This window comes from Macrobrachium rosenbergii, chromosome 6 (assembly GCF_040412425.1).
Source record: "Macrobrachium rosenbergii isolate ZJJX-2024 chromosome 6, ASM4041242v1, whole genome shotgun sequence".
Lineage (NCBI taxonomy): Eukaryota > Metazoa > Arthropoda > Malacostraca > Decapoda > Palaemonidae > Macrobrachium > Macrobrachium rosenbergii.
In genome coordinates, this window is record NC_089746.1 from 47,488,925 (window position 1) to 47,501,273 (window position 12,349).

A 12,349-nucleotide genomic window follows, 5' to 3' on the forward strand; every position below is an offset into this window, starting at 1 on the left:
ACACTTTCTGCTGGGGTATCCTCTTTGAAAAGTGCAGTAACTTAGGGTATCACATCTTGTAAAAGTACACCAACTGAACATGCTGTAATTACATGCACATACAGATTGCACCAGCACTTTTCTCCAAGGTTAACAGAGTACTTTTCAAAGAATGACACTTATACAACTCTTAGTTACATCTCTGATATTAAATTAACGAATTCATTTTATCAAATGAGCGCGACTGAACAATCTCATCTCAAGGTCATGTAAAGTCCTGGTGGCAAAGACTTTGCGAATGGACATAATACCTGTACGATATTTATGTACAAACATATAAATATAAATTTTCCATATCAATTTTACAGTTAAAAGCATGAAAACTTATAAATGTACTTCAAGCATTAAACAAGCATTTTCTGCAGGGGTACCATCTTTGAAAAGTGCAGTAACTTTGCAAATGGGTATCACATCTTGTAAAAGTACACTAACTGAATGTGCTGGAATTACCTTTGCATCATATTTATGCATGTACAAAAATAAAAATAATACATTTTCCATACAGATTTTACACATGAAAGCATGAAATGCATTTTCATACAGATTTTACACATAAAAGCATGAACTGCATATTTCATACAGATTTTACACAAAAAGCATGAAATGCATTTTTCATACAGATTTTACACATAAAAGCATGAAAACTTGTAAAGTACTTCAAAAATTAAACATAACCACTTCTGCAGCCTGCAGGGTTTCTTGAGAATTTCGTGTCTGTGAAAAAATCGCGTATGCCCATTAGTTAGGTTCCAGTGAAAAGTTCGTGTGCGTGTGAATTTGCGCAACTCGAATCGTGTAAGATCGAAGTATTACTGTACTCAGTTTGATTAGTTTTATCTTAGCTAAAACTAAAATATGGAATAGTTTACCTAGTGCAGCTGTGGAATCTTCTGATCTCCAAATATTTAACCGAAGAGCACATTCACTCCTGCTCTCTGCTCTCATCTCCTTAATTCCAGAGTTATTGGTTTTATTTTATGTTTCCTCATACATATTTATCTCCTTTTCCTATAACTTGCCTCTCCCTCTGGAAGCTGATTTCCCTTTGCAGCCCTCTTGGGTTATTAGCCTGTTGACTCTGTCCAAAGGGTTTTCATCAGCTGAAGATTTAAAGAAAGAAAGATAGGAACACAAAGACTAAGACACTGACACAAAATATAAATATTCATGAAAAATTTATTATTTGGATACTGTTGAAGTTAGCTGATTAGCATCTCTGCCCTGATAGGCAAATTAGCATTCAAACAAAAGATGAAATGGCTGCCCAGATGACTGTCTAGTACACCTGTTCTCCACCAGGTGTGATTTGAATGTTTTAGCTCCCGTCAGAATTCTCCTTGACAGCCCACTAAGTGTGGGGAGGCTGGGTAGGGTCTACTTTAACAGTAGGTAAGTATCCAAACAGTACATTTTATGAAAATTTATATTTGGGATGAATCTTACCTGTTGTTAAAATTAGCTGATTCCCACATTGAGAAAAGGATGGTGGGTAGTGCAGCTAGACAAAATCAGCTCAGCCAATCGAGCCAAAGGTTTCTTGCATGAAACCAAAACATTCTTACCTAATCTGGAATCCTTTCTGGATCTTACTGCCACCAGAAGTTGCATTCCATTCAGGGAGCAAGGGTCTCATACATGTGCAGTGAAGAGCAGCATTGCGGAGAAAACCGCTTCAATTCAGCCAGAGTGAAACAGAATCGGTGTGAGGGGACCCCTGTGCCTGGGTCCAAGAGCCCTATAAAACGAGTCTCTAAAAATAAATACCTTTATGATATAAAAATATGCTCCTATACAATATACTGTATGTACCTTCATGCTCCCCAAAATATTAAAACCCGGAATTTAAAGAGCCTAAAGGATTGCTCTTTCTTTAGTTCAGAAAAAGACTACCCACTACTAGTAGGTGACTAAGGGCTTTACTGTTTTCAAACACAATTCTGCATACCTAAGGTGGTGAGCGGGCAAAAACCAAATTGCACTTCTACTGCACCGCATTAATCCCATCCTCAAGCAATAAATTGTCATGATATTAAATGAAGTTGCAATAGCTCTCACATTATGAATGTTTACCTTCAATAAAGGTAAAAGGTATGGAGCTTGTTCTCATGCACTAGCCTAATCAAATACATCACAGAGAACCTTGTGTTCTTTGACAAAGACATTCTAGGTTTCTAAAACCACAAAACAAAAGGTTAACCTTGCCTCTTCCAGGTTTAACATTTGACAGACATTCTAGGTTTTCTAAAACCACAAAACAAAAAGTTAACTTTGCCTCCTCCAGGCTTAACCATTGACAAAGACAGCTAGGTTTTACAAAAATGGCACTTTTATGATAAAATAGTTTTATACATACTTACCAAGTAATTACAAAGCTATTGGTTCCCTAACCGAGGGCAGCTTAAAAATTCAAAATTCGCGCCGTGGCGCTACTATCTTTAGTGTGTAGGTGACAAGGTCCTGCCCACCATCCGGGACTCGAGGAAACAACCCAGCGGAGAACTCAATTCGTTTTATGCTCTAATGTCCATGCAAGGAAAGAGGGAGGGCTCCGATCATGTAATTACTCGGTATGTATATATAAAACTTTCATAAAAATGTCGTATTTATATAGCCTAAATAACTTACCAAGTAATTACATAGCTGATTCCACATTGTTAGGAGGTGGGAAAGAGCATGGACACATTCTACTCCAAAGCATTAAGTAATGAATTTGAAATAGAAAGGTTGCTTACACTGAATATATATTTGTTGTTTCCTTACCTGTTGAGAGAGCTGCTGCAGGTGGGTACTGCCTCTCGTCAGCACTTCTCTCAACTTGTAGCGGACATGGCAGTGTAGCCAAGGGTCACCCCCACATTAGTCAGAACTGTGCAGCGGAGGAAGTATACCATATGCTAACAAAGTTTTAAGAGGCCCTTGCCCTGGGCGAAGACCAGAATACAAAATGACTACACTATCACCTACACCACAGAATAAAACCACAACCCAACCATTACCAATAAAAAAAAAAAAAACGAAACTGGTGGGTACTCCAGGTACAATGTACCCCCAGGCTTCCCATCGACTCAAACCTTAAGTCAAGGCGAGTGGATAGCAATGGAACAGACAGCTTCCCTATGCTTCCTATCCCAGCACCATGCCAGCCATGGATAAAGGTCCTAAAGTGTTACAATTTTCAAACATGGTTTCTACGTCCTTGAGGTAGTGTGAGGTGAATATGGACTTGCATCTCCAGAACGTCGACTGTAGGATCGTGGAAAGAGACAAGCTGTGTTTAAAAGCGAGGGCAGTTGCGACTGGCCTAATTTTGTAAGCCTTGACCTTAAGTAATGGAAAGGCTTCTTCCTGGATCTGAGAGTGGGCTTCTAATATTAACTCTCAGAAAAAAGGATATGGCATTTTTGGAGAGCGGGCGAACTGGGTTTCTTACAGAGCACCAGAGGTTGCTTGAAGGTCCTCTAATCTTTCCCGTCCTCTGAAGATAGTACCTGAGACACCTCAATGGACAGAGGAGTCTTTCTTCTTCCTCAGGTCCTAAGATATCCATAAGGTTCTTGATGATGAAGGATCTAGGCCAGGGTTTAGAAGGGTCCTCATTCTTTGTGAGGAAACCAAGAGAAAGAGAGCAGACTGAGTCATCTTGTGCAAAACCTATTCTCTTGTATACTGCCTGTAATTCGTTAATACGTTTGGCAGTAGCAAGAGCCACTAAAAAGAGAGTCATTTTTGTGAGATTCCTGAGGGAAACAGAACAAAGAAGTTCAAAGTGTGGACCTGAAAGCCACTTCAGTACAACGTCTAAGTTCCAAGAGACATTGGAAGAACCTTCTTTCTTGGATGTATTGAAGGATTTGATCAAGTTGCTGATATCTTGATTAGAAGACAGATCCATTCCTCTGTGCTTAAAGACTGAGCTGAGCATCAACCTATGCCCTTTGATGGTAGAGGTCCATAGCTTCCTGACGGACTTTAGAAATATCAAAAAGTCAGCTATTTGACTTATAGATGTCTCAGAACAAGAGACGTTATGGTGGCTGCACCACCTTCTGAAGCCTGCCCATTTTGATTGGTAGAGCTTTGTAGAAGCAGCTTGTCTGCATCTCGCAATTGCCGCTGCAGCCTGTCTCGAAAAACCTTCTGCTCTGACAAGGCGTTTGACAGTCTGAAGCCTGTCAGGACCAGAGCGGATAACCCTTGGTGGAATCTGAGAAAGTGGGGTTGTCTGAGCAGAGACCGTTTTTGTGGAAGGAGTTTGGGTAATCTACCAGGAGTCAAATCAAGTCTGGCAACCATTCCTTGTTCAGCCAAAATGGGGCTACTAGGGTCATGGAGGTGTTCTGATGCATTGACAGCTTGTTGGTTACTTCTCTGATCATTTCGAAGGGAGGGAGGGAGTACACATCTAAGTCTGTCCAGTCCAACAAATGGCGTCCGTGCTCCATGCTTGAGGATCCGGGACTGGAGAGCAAAAGTGGGGAAGTCGGCGGTTTCTCGTTGCGAAAAGATCCACTGTTGGTTTGCCCAATAGTTTCCACAGGTTGTCGCAGACTGTCAGGTCTAAGGTCCATTTGGTTGGAAGGACCTGTTTGAGGCGGCTTAATTCATCTGCAATCACAGTCATTCTCCTTTGAATGAACCGGGTGACAAGAGTGACTTGGTTCTCCTCCGCCCACAGGAGATCCCTTGCTGTCTCGTACAGAGAAGGAATGAGAGGCCTCGTTTGCGAATGTAAGCAAGTGCCATGGTGTTGTCCGCGTGTACTTCATTCTTCTTGCCGCGGACCAGATCCAAGGAGGACTGAAGGCCCAGGTGAATTGCTCTCAGTTCCTTTATGTTGATGTGAGAATTCTGTTGTACCATGGTCCATGTTCGGAGACTTCCCGGCCGTCCAGAAGGGCGCCCCAGCCTAGGTCGGAGGCATCTGAATAAAATAGGTCTGGGCGCACTGGGAGAGGACCCTTCCCTTCCTGAAGGCTTTCTCCACACAACCACCACCGGAGATCCTCTTTGATTTCCGATGTAATCGGGAAGATGAAAGAGTCTGGTTGGGTCTTTCTGCACCAGTTCACTTTGAGGAAAAACTGGACGGGTCTCGTGCAGTCTGCCTAATTTTACGAACTGCTCTACTGAAGCGATAGGGCCCGGAACTGTAGTATCCTGTCCTGAAAAACGAAGCGTAGAGTCTGGATGAACAAGGACGTGAAAATATGCATCCTACATATCCAGGGTGACCATCCAGTCCCCGTTGTACTGAGGACATGACTAAGCGGTCTCCAAATGAAACTTTGTCTTCAGTATGAATACATTCAAGGCGCTGACATCCAGAATGGGCCTCCAGCCCCCCGAGGCCTTCAGAACCACAAAAAGGCGATTGTAGAAACCCTCTGAGTGGGGATCTAGCACTTCTTCCACTGCTCCTTTAGAAAGAAGGGATTTGACTTCTTGAGAGAGGGCCAAAAACTTCATAGAACCTTTTGAATACACTGTCAAGGCTATTGGAGTTTTAACTAAAGAAGGAGTCTTTACAAAAGGAATGGAATAGCCCTCCTTGAGAACCTTAATCACCCAGGGATCTGCTCCTCTGCTCTCCCATTCTTTCCAATAAAGTAGAAGTCTGGCTCCTACCTGGCCGCGGAGGACTAACTTCTCACTTGGGGTTGAATTGAAGGAAGACCTCTTAATGGACTTCGTAGGAGGTCGGAAGTTTGATCTAGGTTAAGGCTGGGTCTTAGCTTTCCCTCCACAAAAGGGCTGAGACTGTAGAAGGGAGAATGATCTTGAAGTGGAAGGCACAGGCCCCTTCGGACGTCTAGTGGACTGTGCCAACAAGTCAGTGGTAGACTTACTCTGCAAGTCCAAAAGAATCTCCTTTATTGTGTTTTGAGGAAAGAGGCGAGACCTGTCTGAAGGAGTGAAAAGTAGAGCTGGCTTCCAAGTCGGTGAGACTCCTTTCAAGGTGAATGAACACCAGAGCTCCCTCTTCTTAAGGACGCCCATAGAAAATATGGAGGTGAGTTCTAAAGAGTCATCTCTAATTGCTATGTCTGAATATGAAAGAACTCCTAGCCAATAGGAGGCAAAATCTTCAGCTAGATCAGGACAGTCTTCAATCTTCCTCGCTAGTGCCCCGATGGCCTAATCGAGTAAACTAAATATCTCAAACACCTCAAAAATATTCTTGATAAGGTGATCCAGTTCAGCTAAGGAAAACATTATCTTGGCCTACAAAAAGGCCATTCTACAAGTTGAATCCACCAGACCAGAGAAGTCCCCTTGGGAGGAGGCAGAAACTCCCAAGGAAGGAGCTTCCCCGGTGGCATAGTAAGAGTACCTCATCTTCAACAATTTGCTGGGCGGAAAAGCGAATTCTCTCTTAGTGGCCAGCCAGGCATGAACTTCTTTGAGAGCCTTCTTTGAGGAGGAAAGAACTAGCTTGGGTAACCTGGTACCTTCTGACGAATGCATTTTCATGACGAAGGTAGAAGCTGGAGAAGGTGAAGCAGGCACAAAGGAATCAGGGAAATTGTCGCGGAGGAAACGCAGAAGAGACGAGTACACAGAAGAGGGAACCGTATACAGTACTGAACAATCTCTTCCTCCTCTGAGGAGACAGAAGACAATGATTTATCCTTGGACTCTTGATCAGAAGAGGGTTTCTTAAAAAAAAAAAAAAAAAAAAAAAAACATAAAACCCCTTTGCTGCAATACCGGTTACTGGTCACACTCGTGTCTGACATAATAGTCCAAAACATTTTAAAAAGGCTAAGCTAAACTAAGCTAAGCTATGAAAATATAGCTCAGATGCTACCAAATGAAAGAATACTTCACCAAATCCTTCGATAGACAACCAAAGCATCCGGTGAAACTACTATTGAATTAACAAAACACAGCTGCTGAGCGACCGATGTTTGGCCATCGACAGCAGAAACACACTGAGCTCTGTAGCTACGTTGTACCTATTCTTCCCCGTAAGTGGGCGGGGCACTTACCTGCACCAAAACAAAAGAGCGTTACCACTAATTTTCAATTCTTAAGCTGCCGTTTAAAGTAGAAACTATAGCTATGTAATTACTTGGTAAGTGTCATATATAAAAATAGTATTTTGAACGAATAATCGTGATTACAGAATTCATTAATTGTATATTGGGATGCTTGCAATATAGTAATGTTGTGAGTAATCTAAAATTTGCAAAACGGGTATAGTCTGAGCATTGTGGGTGGGTGGGAAGGGGTTAAACATGAAGTTTCCATCAAACTGGGAATAATGCAACCTACTGCTATCAGCTTTCATTATACTTATGCTACAAGCTGGGCCTGAATAAAGTGGGGAGGATGGATGCAAGGACAGAGAGGGTTCTGGACTCTGTTTGGGGTTCATACTAGATGAAGCATCCCTCTTACAATTCCTCCTAATATTCCAATAACGCTCCCATTGTGGAGCCATTCAGCACATTCAGGGCGAGAGGAATTACAAGAGCACTCTTGACCTCTGCACGTGATGCACACTGAGTGTTGATCTACCGCTATAGGTTACGTAAAATGACTACAAGGTTGACCATCCTCCGCAAAAATGTTGGTCTTGTCTATCCTCCATGAGAAAGAACCAAGCACAAGCACAAAACACTTACACTTTGGGGTAAAAAACTTCACCAGTAAATATACGAATGTACTGAGAAAGTATTGTTCACAAGAACACTACCAATAACACAAAGAAATAGCCAACACATAGTAAAAAAGCACAATGAAGACACGACTGCACTGTATCACTGCCAACACACAGTAAAACAGCACAATGAAGACACATCTGCACTGTATCACTACCAAAAAGACAATAGGTAGTGTCAGTTAGGTGAGAATGGGTACTCCACCACTCAAACCTGCATCTCTGTCTGGGTACAACCCTTTACTAAGTATATGGCCAGGACGGTGCATGGGCAGGAAGATACTCCATACAAGAAAGGCACAATGTTTGTATCTCAAGGGAAAAAGGTTTTTCACAGTGCTTTTTATGTGTCCTCGTGTTTTGAGGTCTATCCTCAATTTGGAGTATATAATGTCACATACAGTATATATGGTAAATGTCATCAACTGGAAACACAATAATGTACATAAGCAGTACTTATTATGATTGACGAACGAGAAATAAAAGATAGCAGGAAAAAACGATGGGTAATTCTAAGCCAGCTGTCCGCGGTGAGCTGGACTGTGGCAATTGACATTTTCCTACGTTATTTTACTTGCTTTACAAGAATTTAAAGTAATATTTTGTCGGCCAGTTGTAACTAAACTGTTATTGGCCTTTGAAGACTACACGACTTGAATTACCTAAGCCGGCATTCCATGGCAAGGCACCCCCCCTTCCATAGCTAATACGGCAAAATTGTAACCAGTAAACACCCCTAAAAATACCAACCTAACGTACCCTAGAGGTGTTTACTAAGTATACCTTAGTTTTACCAGACCACTGAGCTGATTAACAGCTCTCCTAGGACTGGCCCGAAGGATTAGACTTATTTTACGTGGCTAAGAACCAATTGGTTACTTAGCAACGGGACCTACAGCTTATTGTGGAATCTGAACCACATTATAGCAAGAAATTAATTTCTATCACCAGAAATAAATTCCTCTAACTCTTCATACGGTACTGGTTACAATTTTGCCGTATTAGCTATGGGGGGGGGGCTTGCCGCAGAATGCCGGCTTAGACCTACCCTACATTAAGTAATTCAAGTCGTGTAGTCTTCAAAGGTCAATTACAGTTTAATTACAGCCGGCCAACAAAATATTACTTTAAATTCTTGTAAAGCAAGTATAATAAGAAAAACGTCAATTACCACATTCTAGCTCATCGCGGCCAGCCGGCTTAGAATTACCAAAAGATGGTTCTATACATTGGAAATAGAAGGGTATAAAAAGTAAACAGAGTGCATGAATCGCCCTCCCCCCCCAATTCCTCAACCATCCACCACTGTGAGAGAGATCTTGATCCCTCCATATCCCTACTTTTCCTCAAACTCCACCTGGCCTTTAGTATGCATGCTCAAGAGGGTTTTCCTCAATTTGAAGTTCATATTATAACATGAATTGTGTCCCTCCCTCCCCACCACTTTTTCTCAGATGATCCCTTTTACCAAAAGCTCCCTATGACACTGCACATGCGCAACAGCATTCGAAATGGCCACCATGCAGTAACATATCATCGCCCTCTCCCCGTAGTCTACCACACCCAGAACCCTGCTTTCCCTAGGGGTAAATTGTCAATAAGCAACCAGAATACTAGCCCATGGGAAAAGTCAATTTCCAAGGTAATACCCGATGCTGAGCAACCCCATAGTTCTACCAAACTGCCTCACATTTTAACCAAAAAAATGTATAATATACAATACTGGCAAAAAATGTTCCAAAATCATGTTTCGTCTTTAGGCCTGTCGGCAGGTTTATTGCTTTTTGAGGTTAAAAGTGGTCTTTCCCTTCAAACTTAGCATTGGGCATTCGTAATTCTTTACAAAAGGTCCGCATCAATATTTGATGTTTGTTGAATGTGTTGGGTTGTGCCCTTAAGGGGGGGTCGCAGGGGCGCAAGCCCCTCCGCTAGGCCTAGGTAGGGGCACGGCGCCCTAGGTTAGGTTAGGTGGTTGTGTTAAGTTACTGTACATATTAAGGGGTTTTGTATTATTTTAGTAAGGTCAAACACCAAATATTGATGCGGACCTTTTGTAAAGAATTACCTTGGGTAGCATTGGCCTAATCCAGTATTTTCGACAACTTATCGCGAATATCAATGTAGTGTCCCAATATGTTATAATGGTCTATGCTTGTCATACAGTAATATTTCAATCATTCAAAATTTAACACTTAGGCCTAGTTTATAAGCTAGGTTACAGTAGTCTTACCTCTCTTCCGTGGTCACAAAGTAGACTTCTTGACGTTGGGTATATTGCAGTACTGTGGGTTGCGCAAATATTGAAAAATATTCCCTTTTTGCTTTCAGTACAGTACGCCGTTGATCACACAAGCTATAATCAACCTTATATGAGGTGACAACCGGTTGACACTCTCTAACCAAGGAGTCGAAAATGTACACAGCCGGCCAGTGTTCCCAAATCTTCAGGAAGATAATATGCTAGAACAGTTGTGAAATTATGCTAAATAGACCAAAAAGATGCCAGATTTATAATTGAATTATGCTAGAATTATGCCAGTTTTTAGACTAATGAATGATCAGCCAAACATTAAAAGGCTAGTAATTAATTGAAACAACAATAAATGTTATTTGGCATTTTAATATTGATCAATTTATACTGTAGAGGAACAATGTCTATTTTTCACACATTCCTCAAAATGAAAAAAATATATATAATTATTTTTTCTTACTTTTCTTTTCACTAAGACCATCGTCAAATTCATCACTCTCAGTGCTGTAAATTTCACGGGAAGCCATTGCTTGCAAGTTGATTCACAATCACAGAGCACTCACCCTAGTCTATGGCAGCACAGCGAGCCTGGGGGATATTGATACACGAAGGACGAAGCATACTGTACACGGGTAAGACAGATCAACTGAGTTTGGTCTCTATGCGACTCCGGCAGAAGTTCAAACTTCGAAACCTAACCGACCAACGTGTCTCGTATGGCTGATGACAATTACTGTAGAGTAGCCTACATTCATTGAATGAATGCATTTAAATATATTTTTTTTTCATATTCTGATTAAGCTGGAAAGTTGGAAATTATGAAATCTGAGTTTGTCAGGAAGATTATGCTAGAATTATGCCAAACATTGCAGAATTATGCTACAATTATGCTAAAAAAATAAATTGTGCTAGAAAAGATGCTAAACACTTAATCTGAGGCAAAATTATGCTAGAAGCATAAAATTATGCTAGATTTGGGAACACTGAGCCTGCGATTTCTCTCGACAGCTGTTCGCTAGTGTGCGAGCTTCAACTTGCGTGCCAATGTTTATTTTATATATATATATATATATATATATATATATATATATATATATATATATATATATATATATATATATATACGCCATTATTTTCATTTTAATCCTTACTGTGTACAATGCCATGTTCTTAAATACAGTATGCAATTTGTTTATAATTCTCTTATATTTCTTTAAAACTGAAGAGCCAACCCTCAATAACTGTCTCTACTACTATTTCATTTTTAGTTTTCGATATATGATCTCGATCCATGGCAATTCTTGCCACTATCTAATTATAAGAATTACAATCAAATAAAAAAAATTAAATGCTCCTATTGCAGACGCCGCTCCAATATTAAATGGCACACCCCTGCTATTAGTTAACATTGTTTATAAAAAAAAGTAATGAGCCCAACTAATGTGTGTACAAAATGTTTCACATATAAGTATTAAAGTAATTATGAAACTACTTGAAGGGGACCATCAGCCCTAAAATCTTTCTTCAATAAGGACGGAATTGGTCATTTCTGTATTTGTCACTGGCCTATAATTAATAAATTAAAATAAAACCAAAAACTGGAAAAGAAATATCAAACAGTGGGTAGACTGGATGAGATTTGGAATTCAGAGAGAGTGAAATGCATATGGAAATCGGACTATATACAAGTCTAACGCAACCCAAATGGCTTCAATGACATGAAACACGATATGACAATGAAACCACTATATATCTAGAGATTTTATTGACTTGAAAATGTAGCCATAAGAAGTCAGATGGCAGGATAGAGTGAGAAATGATGTCATGAAAGGAAGTTACATACTTTAATTTCATAAGTAGATGAAATAATGGCGAAAACTTGGATATGTCCTTCATACAATACAAGGGAGAATGTCAAGTGGTAGTGTCAGCTTGGCTCGTGCAGGCACCGAAAGTGTTGACGACCTAGACCTCCTTGGACAAAGACCTATGAAAAGGGAGGCTGGGGTTTCGTGGAGGGCGAAGCACAAGAAAAACTTGAGTGGTGGAATTTCACAGATCCCTTTGCTAGGAGGCGATGTTGAATAAAACAATAAAAAATTTTATAAATGACTGGCATTTTATGGCATTTGTGAAGGCTGGCAACCCTATTCCATTGCAAGAATCAATAATTCTGCCTCAAACCTCATAAGGTTTCCATCTCTGTGTTAACCGTCTCTTAACAACCAATACATTTTAAACTAGAGCTTCAGAATGGCCTGGCTGAATTGCCACCTGCCATGGAATGGAATATAGAATTTAGGCCAAAGGCCAAGCCCTGGGACTTACGAAGCCATTCAGCCCTGAGAGGAAATTAAGAGTAAAAAGGTTTTAAAGGCGTAACAAGAGGAAAACCT

General features: G+C 40.7%; 1 long non-coding RNA gene across 6 annotated transcripts in view; it reads right to left on the minus strand.

The window, feature by feature from the left end:
- The window catches only part of LOC136839515 (uncharacterized), a 37,332-nt gene extending 26,487 nt beyond the window's left edge, over positions 1-10,845 (minus strand). The window contains exons 1-3 of one of the 6 annotated variants that reach the window (XR_010853361.1): positions 10,414-10,845; positions 9,933-10,162; positions 909-1,139 (exon numbers count right to left, since the gene is read on the minus strand). This is a non-coding gene — a long non-coding RNA (uncharacterized lncRNA). The remainder of the gene's footprint in view (positions 1-908; positions 1,140-9,932; positions 10,163-10,413) is intronic. The other 5 variants (XR_010853362.1, XR_010853360.1, XR_010853363.1 and 2 more) reach the window with 5 other exon arrangements.
- Positions 10,846-12,349: the final 1,504 nt, after the last annotated feature.